Genomic DNA, 17,241 nt, shown 5'->3' on the forward strand with positions numbered 1-17,241 from the left:
CTCTGAGGTTCCATAAAGGAGAAACATGGTCTTGTGTCCATCGCTGCTGTGTCAAACAAAAACATTTTTTGCCTGCTCCTTTGCAGGGAAATGTAACTATTGGCTTTTGATTTGGGAATACATCCTAAGGAGGATTCAGGGAAGAGATCAACTTCCTAAATCAGGTGTTCTAGGGCCCTGGCAGGGCAGGTGAGGGGGCTACCTTGGCCTTGAGGGCTGCCTTCAGTGAGTTCCTGCACGCTGCCCTTTACCTTTGGGTGTGGTGAAGGGTAGATCGAAGTTGATTATAGACAGACACTATCAGCACGAATACAACAGAGATTTAATAGCATCACAGCTTCCAGAAGAATCTGTAAAGAGCAGTGCCAACACGTCTGCTTGATTCTGCTCCATGTAATCAGTGGTATATAGGAGCCCACAGCGAGATGGCCTTGAAACTTGAATTAAAGAGAAGACTACCCTCTGAGAGTTGCATGAGTCTAATAATCGATGGCATTAGCCGCCAGCAGAAATTGTGGTAAAAGAAGGGATGTTTCCCTAAGGGTTAAGCAGGAAGAATAGGATTTGGCATGTTGGAAAGTGAAAGAATCCAAAGGCTATTCAGTGAGTTGGGTTCAAAAGGAAGAGTAGGTTAGCCAAGGTGGGTGAGGGTGGGCATGGGGCTGGATAAATCTGGAAAAGAGAGTCCCAGAAAGCAGACTTCAGTGGAGTGCGACCCAATCTGGATGATCAAGCACCAGCTCCGGGAGTCTGAGAATCCCTGCCATTAGAGGGTGTCGTTCCGTCCCTGTGCCACACTCCTTCCTTATTTTCATTCAACACACACATTCATGGAACATTGCTCTGGATCAAGCACTGTCCTAGACATGTGGGGCTGCTGTGTGGAAAAAGACACAAGGGTCCTTGTGTGCACAGAAGCCGCACACCCCTCAAATATGCACAGAGGTATGAGATCATTTCAGAAAGCGAGAAGTACTAGGCAGGAAATATAGAGGATGTCTGGGGGTAGGGGAGAAGGACTTTCTGCGGAAAGGACTTGAGGCAAATATCTTCCCAAGGTTCACTCTCGTCTGGACGGCTGAGCGCTGGAGAGCCCCTCCCTCCCTCTGCTGGGATCCTCGCTGATGACAGAGGTTGCCAAGGCTGCAGTGCAGGTGCTCAGACTCTCAGAAAAGGATGCTCCAGGCCGAACAGACGGGCGTGTTCTGCTCACTAGCCAGACACTTCCCTCACTGTAAGTGGAAAGTCAGCCTCCGGCGGTGTAAGACAAGGGGCTTCAGCGAGGCTGGGAAGCCTGACTTGGGCTGCCTGACACACAGCGAGTGTTCAGTCAGTGTCAGCGATGATTACTCTTGTGGTTGATGCTGTGAGATCCCTCTGACACACTGATGGATGTCTCCTCAGAGACTGACATTTATAAAGGGGGGATGTCTTTGACTCATGTTTTGCTCCTACAGTGGTCCATTAGAACTCTCTATTTAGGGTATTAATCCATATTAGAATCTAATCTTGCTAGAAAATCATATTAAAGGGAAATTCATTCCACTTAAAGTAGGATATCTTTTCAAACAAGTTAATACAATGAAGAATTTATCCATTTTGTAGGTGAAGGAATAATCTTGTAGCTTAATTATAAGAAAATGAGCTAAACATATTAGAATAAAAATGGTTTCCCCACCACCTCATTATCTTTCCGTTCCCAGTGAATGTTCTGTTTCTCCTTTATTAGAATCTGCTACTTTATAGTCACCTACTAATGAAGCCAGGACTTAGGATTGGATATATTAGATTTCGTCCATAACAATCATTTATTGAACAGCTATGTGTATTTACTTGGTTGTAGGTATTTTCTCATTTAAATTTCAAGCCAATGTTGTGAAGTGATTAGTTTTATTATCCCCATCTTATAGTTGGAGGAAACTGAGGATTAGGGAGGGTAGGCAACTTGCCAAAGCCACACAGATGGCAAGTGGCCAAGAGGGATTCAAAAGGGGGCTTCACTTCAGGGCCCACCCTCTCAGCCACCATCCTATAGAGGACCCTCTCCTGGGATCTGGGAGCACTACAGGTTTTGATGAATCCCTTGTATAACTTTAAAACTAATCACCATAAGTGAGAATAATGAAATGAGCTAAGAGGTTTTTCACATAAAGACAAAAAGTGTATGACATCAACAATGAGACCTTATAGAAGTTAATTAAATGCACGTTAACAATCTTTTCTATGGCTTTAATGGAAAGGGAATGATTCTAGCTTTGATTCTCCATCTCTTTCTCTCTCCTTTCTTTCCACATGTCTCAAATATTAGCAAATCCCTAGGGTAAAAATCACCGTGCAAGGCACTGAGGTCTTAAAAACTAATAACTCAAACTCCCTAGTCTCAAAAAGCTTATACGCTAGTGCACGGGACAAGCTACTAATTAGAGATTAGCGTGGAGCCAAAAATGAGGTAGGGGCGGGACGTATAGAGACTAGGGGTGTGGATAGAGCATGGAAGTTTTCTAGAAGCGGTGGTTCTTCAGCTCTGTCTTGAAGGATTGGTAGTTACTAACCTGGTCGATGAGGGATGGAAGGAAGTGTTCAAGGAGGGAGAACTCAAGGTCATACCCATAAAATTATATATTCCGTACTTTATAGGCGATTTCGGGGATGTAAGGACAATTGTGACTAGATGTCATTTTCACATTACGCACTGATTTTTAGAGCCTGGCCTTCACTCCAGATGGGATGTTCCTATTGTCATTCTAGTGATCTGCACAGTAGCAATGAGAGTTAATTACTTAAACTCTAGTTTTAAGAAGAATTGGAAGGCTAGGAGGCTGAGAATAGTAAACTGCTTCTAACAATGGACACTTAAACACAAAAACAGAATAAAATGCAATTAAAAGGAGCAGAGAAAGGAACATGGCCAGAGGCAGATGTACCAGGAGGCTAAGGAAGCTTAACTGTGAGGGCCCTCCCTGTAGAAGCTTCAGAGGTCCCATACTTTATTTGCATTCATAATTCTGCATTCTCTTTTCTTAAAAAGGACCCTCTCCCAGGCTGAATAAGCTTTAAGCCCTACGGATTCTGGGTTGGCCCTGCGGCCAGCAGTCACTACTCTTGACCCCTAAATTTAGCTCTGCATTTTCAGACACGCAGGGCAAAATGGGACCCGTGACCGCTCAGGACATGCACTGAAAGGTGAGGAGGGACATCAGAATGGCCAAAATACCAAACTGTGTAACTGCCCACCTTATCTACAGAGGCTGAGGCAGCAGCTGCAGAAAGTTAGGCATCAGTGCTAGGAAATACTACTATGTTGCTGACTTATTAGTTAATATTAAATTTACTTACAGTTCACCAGTAATTCAGTAAGCAGACATTTATCAAGTTCCTACTTTGTGACCAGCCCTGAGCTAGATTCTCCAGGAAATAGACAAGGATAAAGATCAGACCCTGTTTTCACTTTTTACCCATAAATGCTGAGAAGAGGCAGAGTGGGCTGTACTGAAAACAAGGAAACACCTAACAGAGGAAACACACAACTGTTGCGAAGATCAGTTGCAGACACGCACACTTCTGTCAAAACAGAGAAAAGAGGAACAGCTCCCGGTTAGAAATCAAGGAACAGAGATCTCTGATCTCCTTTCTTTCCTTTCTTCCTTCTTCCCACAAATGTTAACTGAGCACCTATTTTTTTTTAAAAGCAGCTTTATTGACATATATTTTACATACCATACAACTTACCCCTTGAAAGCGTACAGTTCAATGGTCTCTAGTATAGTCACACTGTGTATAGATGTATAGATGATGGTGCAACCGTCAGCACATCAGTGTGGAACATTTTGATGGTCTACACTTCCCGAAGACCCTTACAGATATTAGCAGTCAGTCCCCATCTCCCTTCCCTTCCCCAGCCCTAGGCAACCACTCACCTACTTTATGTTTCTATAGAGTAGCCTATTCTGGACATTTCTGAGGACCTGTCATACATCAGGCCTAAAGCCAGGAGCAGGGGCGGCAGACCCCAGTATCTCTCCCCTGCACCCCCAAGCTCTACTATCAGCTTGGAGGACACATCACCTATGCTCTCTGGGCTTCCCTTTTCCTCCTCATAAAAATGAAAGGGACGGAATCCCTTCTATTTTAAATCACTCTACTTTAAAATTCAGTCCTATGGGGTGCCTGAGCGGCTCAGTCGGTTGAGCGTCCGACTTCGGCTCAGGTCATGATCTCACGGTTCGTGGGTTCAAGCCCTGCGTCTGGCTCTGTGCTGACAGCTAGCTCAGAGCCTGGAGCCTGCTTCGGATTCTGCGTCCCCCTCTCTCTCTGACCCTCCCCTGCTCACGCTGTCCTTCTCTCTCAGAAATAAATAAAATAAAAACATTAAAAAAAATTCAGTCCTGAGAGAAAGGCATAAGGCAAGCGGTGACTAGGTGGGGAAATTTGAAGTGATCTCATCTGAGACAGATTGTACAATCATCCTAGAGGCCCGTTTGCTAATATTATTAAACGCACCAGAAACATATATATGCTCAGCCCCAGAAATTCCATGTTTAGGGTTATCCTTAGGCGTTCATCAAGGACGGTTGCAAAGATACATTGACCAGGATGATCGCGCCCACGTTGACAGAACTAGTGAAGACAGCGAAATAAGTGTCAGACAGGAGAGAAGGGTGTGACCTCTAAATCCCACACATGAAGCCCCAGTTAAGAATCCTTGTAGCTCCCATTTTCTAATGTTGTCCACTCGCACACCAGCCTTTCTGCAGCCTCTGTATGCCCCTGACTCTGACTGACCCCAGCACCCACTATGACCCACAAGTTCCTTTTCTGCCCAATATTGTTCTCTGATCTTGTAATCATGCTGTTTGTTTTGGGCCCAAGCATGGGCCTGACATTTTACCCTCCACCATAAAGCAGTGTGCTCATGGGATTTGAAATCCCATGGTACCCTGGGGCTTTTGACTGTGGGATTTTGCTGTGTTATCTTTAATGATTCCAGCTTTTGCCCTTTGACTCTGGGATTTTCCCAGTCATTTTTTGTCTTTGCCATTAGTATCCCACACTCTTTCAGTTCCTAAATAACTTTCATCGGGTCAGAGAGTGGGAAGCCAAGCATTGATAAGGTATCTCCACCTCTCTGTGATCAAATGGGAATGACTTCATTCAGGGCTTTGCAAAAGCGACTGATCAGAGACAGCCACTGTTTGAACTTTGTATGAGATCTAATAGAAGTGTAACTTAGAACCTGAGTATGAATCTGTACATTTTCATAATTTTAAAGAGGGCAGAGTACACATGTTCAAAAAAGGCATGACGGCAGTGTGCGGTGAGGCGGCTGATCAAACAATGACACATACAGCAGGTACCACTATTTTCCACCCGTGAAGACATTTCAGTGACTCAGTGACCTGGGGCTGAAGAGGACCCTCATGGACACATTCCATGTAGACTGCCCTCTCTAGTGTTTTCAAGGATTCAAACACGGTTTCCTCTTCCTCCTCCTCCTTCTTTTTTGCCATTTAAGCAGAGAATAAATATTTCTGTTCGGTGTGCCTTTAAATTTAGGATTTTCCTCTTGAAATAAAAAATACGTTAGTGAAAGAAATCCACAAAAATATTTCTCAGTCTAGAATAATCATTCAAGCCAGTGTTTTATCCTAAATACTTTTCCTGAGCATGCCTTGATTTTCCCTTTGATATAGACTAATTTATTCTGTAGCTAATTTAATTACTTTGTAATTAGCTCACCAGAGCAGGAGAGAAGACAAAATAAACATCTTGGTGATTGGTCCTTTGTAATGAGCTGAGTGAGTAAGTAAACACTCACGGCTACGGCGCCAGCCAAGGCAGGCCCTAGCTTTGCGGGGTAGGCCTGGGTCCTCTTCAGTTCTTTCCCACCGCTTTTTGGCGTTCTCCCTCCCGAGGTTTTGCCGTGGCTATTTCCACCGTTGAAATCTATCCTTAAGCTTTAAACTGGCCCTGAAAGCTGACATTTGCCATTCAAGTTAGAGTCACTAAGGAAGTTTAATTTGCATTTATTGCCAAAGGAGCTGAAGGGTACTTAGGACTGTCAGATGACTCAATTACATGCCCACGGGGACATGCTTCTTTATGACCCACATGAGGAAGAGTCTCGAGCATACCCCAGAGATTAAATCTTACACATTAATGCGGAGGTTTAAGAGGCATATTGTGCCTCACCTGTGGGATGTGGGGGGGGGGGGGGGGGGGGGGGGGGGGGGGGGGGGGGGGGGGGGGGGGGGGGGGGGGGGGGGGGGGGGGGGGGGAGTAGGGAGACAAAACCTGAGGGAGGTGAAGCTCGTCCTTAACCCAAAGGGCTGGAACCTTGGCCTGTGCTGGCACTGGATGAGGGGCTTCAGAGGTGCGGGCTGATTTCCCATAACCAGTCTCAATGAGCATGAAGAAGTTTCTAAAGAGAGATGTTCCTTGGGCGAGCTGAGCAGCAACTGGGGTTGCTCTCCCACTTGGGCTCAGCACGGGTTCTTTTGTAAACTGCCACGTTTTATTTTTATAATTTTTGAGAGAGAGAGAGAGAGAGAGAGAGCGATCGCGCATGTGCTCGCGTGTGAGAGCATGAGTGGGGGAGGGGCAGAGAGGGGACAGAGGTTCTGAAGTGGGCTCTGCGCTGACAGCAGAGAGCCCGATGTGGGGCTTGAATTCATGTACTGTGAGATGATGACCTGAGCTGAAGTGGGACGCTCAGCCGATTGAGCCACCCAGGTGCCCCTAAACGTCCCTTTTTAAAAAATTTTATTTATTTATTTATTTCTAGGAGAGAGAGAGAGACAGCATGAGCAGGGGAGGGTCAGAGAGAGAGGGAGTCACAGACTGAAACAGGCTCCAGGCTCTGAGCTGGCAGTCAGCACAGAGCCCGACGCGGGGCTCGAACCCACGAACCGCGAGATCATGACCTAAGCGAAAGTCGGACGCTTAACCGACTAAGCCACCCAGGCGCCCCAAACGTCCCCCTTTTAGAATCACTGCTGAGGGCCTTGCAGCCAACAAAGAGCTAGGCAGGCAAACAGGAAACCCTGAGAGCCACTAATGGCCACTCCTGTCAGAAGACTTTGTGGGAGTCTTCTGCAAGCATCCTGTGGTGGGTGAGGCCTCACAGTCCCACTGCTCTGCCGTGGGCATCCTTGGACATTAGAGGGAAGAGTACAGACTGATGGTATATTTTTGTATCCCCTCACTGGGAAGAGCAAATTTTCAATCAGGACACAGGTATGCTTGGAGATCCAGGTGGAGCCCAGGCTCAGGACAGACCCCGAATTAGAACCCAGCCTATAGGTTTCCACTCGATGGCCTTGTCTGAAAGGCAGTGAGATTCTGAGCATGCATCCCTCCTACTCACCTCCTTCCCACAGACACCGACCAAACCCCCTGCTTCTTAGTGCTTTTCTTTTCTAGGGTTTGAGGTAACACATGGCTGGTCTTATGAGAAAATTTGTTCTCTGAGAGCAGAGTAGTGACATTAGCTGATGGCAATTCCTAGCCAGCATTCCCTTGGGGCTTCGAGGCAGTATCTTTGATTTGGAGACCATTTCCTAGCTCCACCTGTCTGGGGAAGAGCAGGTAGAGGAAGGCAGAGACCCTCCTCTCCAACCATCTCATTGAGCAACCTTTTGAAAGTAAGACACGTCGAATGCAAGTTCACTTAAACTTTAAGTTCACTTAAAGTGAAATGAATCACCACCTTCTTTGGGTCAAACAGGACTCATTATCCTCAAAAACCCTGGAGCAGGATGACATGTATGGATGGATGGATGCAGGTATAGATTTTTACCACAATGCCTTCTGGGTCTTATACATGTTCACAGGCTATTACTGATGAAGTTCGGAGTATGATGCCTTCGAGAGTGGGGTGGTATAGCAACAGAGGTAAGGCTATGGCCTTCCAAGAAGGCCCTATCCCTGCGGAGCCATTGTGATCACCCCTCAGGCCTTTCCACCAACCCATCTAGTTGGAATCTCAGGGTGACCCTGCTCTGACCTTGTTCTTGGGCTCACCTGTTGCCTACACTGCTTTACCTCTGGGCTTGTGGCATTGGTACCATTAAAATATTTCTCCAGTGTCTGACCACAACTGTATCCAATTTGTGGCTTCACTATTTATATTTTTTGGAGCTAACACTCCAAAGACTGGTTCTGCGAGGCACCAGTTTGGACTTTCTTTTTCATACTCTCATTTATCCGTCTTTTGTACAGTCGCTACATGAGTTCTGCCCCAGTTTCTTCAAACACACACAGCAAGTTGGTGGGAAACACCAATTTGGATGCCTTCACTCTAGTTTGAGAATTCCTCCAGACTTGTCCATCTGAGTGCTCCTCACTCACTAGCATCTCTGGTTTGCTTCTTTACCTTGGCTTTGAATTTCCATTTTATTCCTTGGCTTGGATTATTGGCCTTTTTTTTTTTTTTTTAATTGAGGTGTAAGTGACATATAATATTAGTTTCAGGTATACAACTTAATGACTCCGTATTTGTATACATTGTAAAACAATCACCACAATAAGGCTACTTAATAGTTGAGTCACTGGGGTGCCTGGGTGGCTCTGTTGGTTAAGCATCCAACTCTTGATTTCGGCTCAGGTCATGACCTCACAGTTCATGGGATTGAGACCTGTATTAGGCTCTGGGCTGATGGCATGGAGACTGGTTGGAACTTTCTCTCTCCCTCTCTCTCTGCCGCTCCCCTGCTCACATACATGCTCTCTCTCTCTCTCTCAAAATAAAAACAAACAAAAAACTTTAAAAATAGCTTAGTCACGGCTCTGTGCTGACTTCCAGCTCAGAGCCTGGAGCCTGTTTCAGAGTCTGTGACTCCCTCTCTCTCTGACCCTCCCCTGCTCACGCTGTCTCTCTCTCTCCTAAAAATAAATAAAACATTAAAAAAAAAAAATAGCTTAGTCACCATACATAGATACAAAAAGATTTTTTTCTTATGTTGAGAACTTTTAAGATCTACTCTCTTAGCTACTTTCAGATATGCAATACAGCGTTATTAACTATAGTCACCATACTGTGCATTACATCCCTATGACTTATTTATTTTGTAACTGTAAGGTTGTACCTTTTTACCTCCATCATCCATTCCCTCCCCATCCCACCTTCTCCAACTTCTGGCAATCATCAATCTGTTCTCTATATCTATGAGCTTGTTTTCTGTTGTTGTTTTGTTTTATTCTTAGATTTAGATTCCACATGTAAGGGGGATCATATGGTATTTGTCTTTCTCTCTCTCTGACTTATTCCACTTAGCATATTTTCCTCATTATGCCCTCAAAACAACCTTGATCTTGATGCTGGGTCTACTTCTGGGCACAACTTCCAGGTCTTTCTGTGCTCTAAACACAGCATCCTCTGATGCAAAACACCTTACTCCCAAGCTCTGTCTTTGCCATTGGAACACATGACCCAGCCAGGTCTGTGGTTTGCTTGACCTCAGTCAGGTCTCTGTGTGTGACCTGGAGGAGGGGTGTGGCGTGGAGGGTATTTGCACAACAGTCCAACAAAAGGCCTTCACTGTCACCCTTTCTGTATTCCTTGCTCCCAGGAGATCCTCGTCCATCATAAGGCACAGCAATGGAGCAGGCTGGAATCCATTCTTTCCTGCTTCCCTTTCTATATTTAAGGACAGGAAAACACACCTCTACTTTTATGCACAATGAAATCCTTAAAACGCTGAACCTGCAACTGACTTATGTTATTCATTTATTCAACAAATGGTATAGTCCATCTATCATGTGCAAAGAAGCTGCTGGGACCTAATAGTGAATAAGACAGACCCACTCTAGCAGGGTCCCAGGTAAGAGAAATTCCCATTTTCTGCAAACAAAACCCAAAATATCCATCTCCTTAATGATACCTTTTTTTTTTTTACCTTCAATTTGCTATCAACATTTTCTTTTTATTTATTTATTTCTGAGAAAGAGAGAGAGGCAGAATAAGCAGGGGAGGGTCAGAGAGAGAGGGAGACACAGAATCCAAAACAGGCTCTAGGCTCTGAGCTAGCTGTCAGCACAGAGCCCGATGCGGGGCTCGAACCCATGAACCGTGAGACCATGACCTGAGTCGAAGTTGGACGCTTAACCAGCTGAGCCACCCAGGTGCCCCGCTACCAACATTTTCAACATGCTCTTTTTGTTTTACTTTAGAATGGAACAGGTGGCTGACTGGCTTAAGTCCAATGACTCTTTGAGGCTAATGCTATCCTGTTTCTAACACACCTCATAATTTCTATTATTTTCTCGCATACATTATGAGTTTATAAGACCTATGCTTCTTCTGACTTTTGTTCTTTTGGTCTGTCACTCTTTTTACTAAGCCAATAAGGGCAAAATACAGTAAAATCTTCAAGTGATTATGCAAATACTGCTGTCCAAACTGCATGGCTGGCTGTCCTTCAAAGGCAGTTTAAACATTTTAGATTTAAAGCTTATTTATTTTGAGAGAAAGGGAGAGAGACAGAAAGGGGCAGAGAAAGAGCAAGAGAGAGAGGCAGGCAGAAGGAGAGAATCCAAAGAGAATCTGACAGTGCAGAGCCTGATGCGGGGCTCGAACTCACAAACCATGAGATCATGACCTGAGCCGAAACCAAAAGTGGGATGCTTAACTGACAGAGCCAGGCAGGTGCCCCTCAAAGGCACTTTAGAGGGTCAGTGTTTGATGTACAATAGTGAAGATTATCTGAAGTTTGAATATACAAAAAATACAGGACCACTTGGATTTTGGATGCCTCTTGTCTGACCATTAACAACTTTCGTAATCGGCATAATTTTGGCAAAAAGGTCTATTTCCAGCTGTTTCAAGTCACAGATGTACTGTTTTCTAAGTTGTTCTAGAAATATGTACAGGCTGTTTCTTAAGTTTTAAATCAGAGTTCTCTTGATAGATTTTTGCTTTGATTTGGAATCTTTTGGCTCAGGACTGTGTGCGAGAGTGAACTGAATGTTAGCTTACCCTGGCAGAAAATTTCTGGAGCCAGAGTCATACAGTCCTTGCTGTTCCTTCCCTTCCTCTTAATATTTCACAATGTGTGCCCAGTCCTGAAAGATCATGGAGAACAAAATGTGCCCAATTGCTTTAAGTGTATGGGGAGGGAAGAGAGAAATCACTCAACATTAACGGAGTCCTCCTCGAGGAGGTGGGAGCAAGAAGATCTGTAGGAGAGGTGGGAAGCTGAGGCGCAAGGGTATAAATTAAGGAGGGAATCAACACTGTCAACGCACTGTCTATAAACTTAATCTACAAGCTCTTCTGAGCAGAGACTGGTTATTTGTCCAAGTTCTGTGTCTTCAGAGGTGACTTGGTACAGGATTGGATTCCCAGCCCAAGGCTTCTGGGGCCCATTTAAGGCAGCCTGGGGATGAACAGAATCATCTATAGAAGAAAGTTAAGATTTGGAAGCTTGGTAGAGCATGTGGGGGATTGATCTGTGAGAGGTGGCCTAGAATAGTGGAATGAACAAAAGCTTTGGAGATAGTGGACCTGCGTTCAAATCCTTGCTGTGCTGCTTGGACCTTGACTTCCCTGGAAAGCTCGTCCCGTGCTCTGCCGAGAAGGTTCACAGAAGGTTTCATCACATGGTGGACTCGGGCCACTCAAGGTCCAGATGCTGGAGCTGTCAGGAAAAGCTCGGTTGTGAATTGCCCTTAGAGTTCATAGAGCTGAAGCCAAATGCTACCCAGGGCGTGCCAAAGCTAAGAAATTGCAAAATGCACATAATTGCACAAACTCAAGAGAAATCACATGCTCTTCCCCCTAGATGTTATTGAAAGAGGTTCCAGCTTACAAGATAAAAGCAGACCAAGTGCTTTTACTGAACTTTCTTTTTTACCAGTTAAATGCCTGTACTTTTTTTTAATGTTTATTTTTGGGAGAGAGAGGGAGAGAGGGAGAGGGAGAGAGAGAGAGAGAGAGGGAGAGAAGGAGAGAGGGAGAGAGGGAGAGAGGGAGAGAGAGAGAGGCACAGACAGAAGGAGACACAGAATCTGTAGCTGGCTCCAGGCTCTGAGCTGTCAGCACAGAGCCCGATGCAGGGCTTGAACTCACAGACTGTGAGATCATGACCCGAGCCAAAGTCAGATGTTTACCTGACTGAGCCACCCAGGCTCCCCTAAATGCCTGTGTTTTTAACTTCGTGGATGCCATCTTTGAAATGATAACATTTCAAACCTATCTTGGGGGATTTCACAAAGCATTCAAGGCTTTAAGATTCAGAGTCCAAGTGTGAATGGGTGTCTGAGTAGCCTTTAACATCTAAGTTAATCTTTTTTCCCACTTCCATTAAGTGTATTTGGATGAGCAAATTATGGACAGTCTAGAAAATATGTTCTCTAACTCAGAAAGACACAACAAACTGTTAACAATAATGGAAAAGAGGTTGCCAGTGGGCAGACAGCAGGGATAGGAGGTGGAGGAGGGGCAGGGCTGAGGAAGACGCATTTACAAGGCAGCCTTGAGAGACAGAGAGAGGCTAAGCTAGAGGACAACGGTCAGTTGGTTGTGGAGAGAGGCTCTGTGTCTACAGGAGAAAGAGCTAAGGTTTGATGCCACAGAGGGGCTGAGGCAGCTGGAGAAGAAGCCTACGCTGGGTGTGGGGGGCTCTGGCACGAAGTCCCCCCTCCCCCACCCTTCCCCCCACCTTGGGGGCAGTGCCTGGATTGCAGAGCTCTGGGAGAAAAGTGGCTAGAATCGCTGGTCCGCGGGCCATGCAGGAAAGCCCTGCAGAGAAGAGGGGTTGGTTAACAAACTGAAGAAAAGACTACATTTGATCCTTGATGGATGGACCTGACCCAATCCAAAAACGTCGTTAGGAGCTCTGTATTTATACTGATTTAAAGCAGTTTTCGAGAGCATCAGCATAACGCAGAAGCAGCTGCTCCTGGACACTCAGGTTGCTTCTAATTTTTCGCTATAGCAAGCCGTTCGTGCAGGGAAACTCTTTGTGCGTTATGTTCTTCCTGTATCGAGGACAATTTCCTAAGAATAGATTCCGAGAACTGGAACAACTGGGTCAAAGGATATGAACATTTTTATGTGTCTTAATACACAGAGGAAAGCATTGGGAAAGCCAAATTGCTTTCCAAAGGGTTGGTTGAACCCAATCACTTTTATTTCAAACAAGATTTTATGGGTGATTATGCAGGGCTTTTAATGAGATGTTTGGCTAAGAAATGATAGTATAAAAACTGACGTTTATTCTGCGCTAATCATAGCCTTTCTATCCACTGTCTTGTTTAATCCTCGCAACAACCCTGTGAGGCAGACAGTATTATCCCCATTTGACAGATGAGGACACAAGCTCAAAGAGATTAAATTCTTTCCCAAGGCCATGTGGTTAGTTGAGCGGCTGAGCCACTCTGAACCCGCACCTGTCTGGGCACTGTCCGGAAGCTTCCCTCCAAACTGTGCTGTCTTCAGTGGTTTCAAAAAACACAATCCAAGACACAACAATATACCAGAGATGCATTCTGAGTCCCCAAGGACTATGAAGCTATAAGCCGAATCTTTATAGATAACTGCACAATGGCAGTGAAAATGTTTATTTCCAGAGAAATATATTTTATTGCCTAGTGAAATGGGTGATTCTTTATTATCGTATTCCATTTCCACCACCATTGCCTTAATTCAGACCCTTTTCAGCTCTCCTTGGACCACAAAATAGGCTGTAAATTGTTGCCTCTTCCCGCAGCCTCTCCGTAGTCCAGGATGGAACAGACAGGACGGTCCTGAACTGGGTCCTAGGATTTATCTTCTGAAAACACGGGTTTTGATCATATTACTTCCTGTGATTAAAATCATCTTGAAGGCTTCACTGGCTCCCATCACCATTAGGATCAAATATTAATGTTGGTGTTGAGAGTCTACCAGGACCCTAAACCAACCGTTCCACTGAGAATTCCTATCCTTGCCGTGTCCTTGGTCCTCAGGCGTTTGCCACAGGACGGCAGCAGGAGGTGGAGTCTAGGTTTCCAAAGGTTGAATGGAGTAAGACATCCTATCCAAAGGTGGCCAAAGAGGAAGGAACCAGTGGGGTGGGTTTAGGCAATAACAGGGTACTATCAACTAGTGATTGGGACCCATGCCATGGGGTCAGCAGCTTGGGGATCAAATCCCAGCTCTACCACTTACAGATGGATGTGACCTTGGACTTTAACATGTCAAACATCAATTTCCTCATCTGCCAAATGGCGGTAGGAGCAGTACTATCTCATAAGGTTATTTTGAGAATTAAAGGTGGTAGGACATGTAAAGTGTTTAGCACACAAAGGCCTAGGTAAGTGTTAGCTTTACTTCTGTAGGTTTGAGTCGGAATTAAGAAGGAAATCTCTGGTAAAACATTAGAATTGGGTTTTCAGGGCTCGAGTAGGGGTGTAAATGGGAATGCACGCAAGGTTAGGGGTCTAGCTGAGCTGGAACAGCAAAGCGTGGGTAGGTAGCAAGAAAGAAAAGGTGTTGGGCAAGAGACATGGCTTGGACAGCGTGGAGCTCATTCTTCACTTGGTTAGAGGACGTGGCATAAGTGTCTTGGGCTTGTTGGAAGGTATAAAGTCAGACCAAACGTCATTCACAATTTCTCACTATCTGCACGCTCCTCTCTGCCTACTGTCAAACCCCACGTCCCCCCACAGCTTTCCCTCTGAATACCTCCCATTGCCTCTCTGTCCACCCATCACCATATGACTTATCTTACCTAGAATGCCTTCCCTCCATCAACCCTAATCCCATCCGTCCTACAAGACCCAGAACAAACCTCCATCATTCTCTCCAGTCTCTCTGGAGCCTCCTTCCATCCCTCCTCCACCAGCTAGAGCTGAGCCTTCTCTTGTTCATATTCTTCTGGAAATTATTCTTCTCACAATTCACTTGGCAATTAATCACACACTGACTTGTGCTGCAGTTACTGTTGTTGGCTTAAACAGATAAAAATATCTTCTATGCCTGTTTAACATGTCACATGTGTCTGGCTTGCCTTTCTGAAGGGGAGTCCAAAGGACAAGCCAGTGATCGCTAATAGGGGAGAGCGCCTTTCAGAAAAAAAGTGATAAAAACGACAAGGCCCATATGCTTTTCAGACGCATTCTGTGTGTATTGTTTCCTTTGATACTCATACAACCTGGGGAGGTGCATATTATTATTTGGATTTCCTCCCCAGCTCAATGAGCTTTACTGACTCTCAGATCAGGTGCAAAATCTGGCATTGAAAGCCCGCCCCACTCCCCCGACCAGTCACATCAGATTGGTTAGACTGATGGAAAGAATAAGAACTCTTCGCAGCGTGAACTCCGGCTCTGATGTAAGGAAGGGGTGAGTCCGCTGAGCAAGCGGTTGACCGGCCTGGATCCAGACGGAGATCACCCGACACTGAGGAACTACCACAAAGACACAGGTAGACTGAGGAGATCTAGGATGGCTCTACTCAGCCGGCCCAAGCCAAGGGCTTACCCCACGCCCTGTTTGGAGGGATACACATGTAATCCAGCTTCACTCTGCAGTGCTGTTTGCAACCTGTGGTGGCTGTGTATGCATGCACATCTCCTTGGTAAACGCCATATCATTCATTCTGCCCTGGGTTCAGGTTTCACCTGCTGTTGCTGCTCTCTCTGTTGTGAGCAATCTCTCCAGCTGCTGATGAGGAGTGTCAGCCCCTTCGCTGGCTGGCCAGCATCCTGCCGTCTGTGCTGTGAGGGCACAAAACCCATTTTACCAATGAGCCTGTACAGGGCATTCTTCTGTTTGTGGGGCCCACTGCTGGGACACGCACACACACCCATAGGGGCTGTTCTAGGAAGGCAGTGCTCGCCGGCTTGCCTGCCAAGACACCACCATCTCCAACGAGAATACAAGCAAGGAGGAATGGAATTCCTAAAACCCCAAAGCTCTAAGTGCTACAGAGAGTTAAATTAAAAGCAGTGGAATGCTAGATTCACATCCAGAGCTGAACTCTGAATGAAGCCCATGGTCTGTTCCCATGATTCCTTCAGGAAAATGGTTACAAGATTCCATAGATGAGTTACGAGTTCAGCCAGGTCTGACTGAGAAAGGCTCTTTAGGAAAATGGGGTGGGAGGCACAGAACTTGAACAAGGCAGGGCTGGTGTCAAAGGGAGGGAAAACAGCGCATACAGATCTTGGGTAGTAAAAGTTGGGGTATAGGTCACGAGCAAAACTGCCAACTAAACTCTGCAGCCACTAGCAAGGAGCAGTGGCTCTAATATTTAAGAGAAGTCGGTTTCGCTCGTGGAGGGGGATTAGGGCTAGAGCCTGTGATAAGGAGAATGTGTGGTACCGTGTTTGCTGGTGGGAGTAATCCAGGAAAGGCGTGCACTTTGCACTGGCATTACTCTTGTGTCCAGGTGGAAATGCGTCAGGGCTAAGGGAACTGCATGAGAGACACTTGTGTGACCCTTCAAGGGTTCCCTTCCTCCTACATGAGGCTGCTTGTGAATGGGGCTGGACCAGAGTAGGCTGATAGAAGGGTCTGGGCTCTCCCTGGTGTCCTGCTGCTGATTTGAGCATATGGAGCGCTTGCCTTGGCCCTGAGTGTAGGAGGGTGAGTTCCCTCTCCGAGATGGGGTGACGGGATCGCGGCTCCTTGCTGCACCGACCAGAGCTTGCAGGGCCCAGAGCTGGTAGGACAGCGGCCCCATTGTTTTCTTACGTGCCCGACTGGCTCTCGGGAATTCCTGGGTGGAGAACCGTCTCGGGGTGAGGGGAGGGCCAGCAGTGCAGGGCTGATGTGTAGCGGGGGGAGAATCACCGTGCTTACGGGGAACGACAGAAGGGATGGGCCAGCGCCGCTGTGCTTTGTGTCATGAGAGCCTTAACACCCCTGTACAGCAGCCCCTCCCCTGTCCTCAGCCGTTTCGGCTCCCTGTGGTCTGCTGGGCTCCGGGAGCTGATAATCCTCCTTCCGGTGTATCCTCAGAAGGTCAGCGGTGGCCTAACACTGTGTCCCTGTGCCTATGTCATTCTCACTGCATCTCATCACGGAGGCATTTTAGCATCGGACATCACCATGAGAAGGGGGAGTACAGGACATAAGATATTTTGAGAATGGAGACAAGAGACCACTTCCACATAACTTTTATTACGGTATTTTGTTAATTGTTCTACTTTATTATTAGGTGTTGTGAATCTCTCTCCCTGCGCCTATTTTATAAATTAAACTCCATCACAGGTATGTATGTACAGGGAAAAGCATAGCATATGCAAAGTTGGGTACTG

At 46.1% G+C, this 17,241-nt stretch overlaps 1 protein-coding gene across 2 annotated transcripts in view; it reads right to left on the reverse strand.

Annotated features, from left to right (window-relative positions):
* SPON1 (spondin 1) overlaps positions 1-17,241 on the reverse strand; it is a 263,826-nt gene that overhangs the window by 64,515 nt on the left and 182,070 nt on the right. The gene's annotated exons all lie outside the window — the stretch shown is intronic.

This window comes from Hyaena hyaena, unplaced genomic scaffold (genome assembly GCF_003009895.1).
Source record: "Hyaena hyaena isolate Hyena2069 unplaced genomic scaffold, ASM300989v1 scaffold_401, whole genome shotgun sequence".
NCBI classification, from domain to species: Eukaryota; Metazoa; Chordata; class Mammalia; order Carnivora; family Hyaenidae; genus Hyaena; species Hyaena hyaena.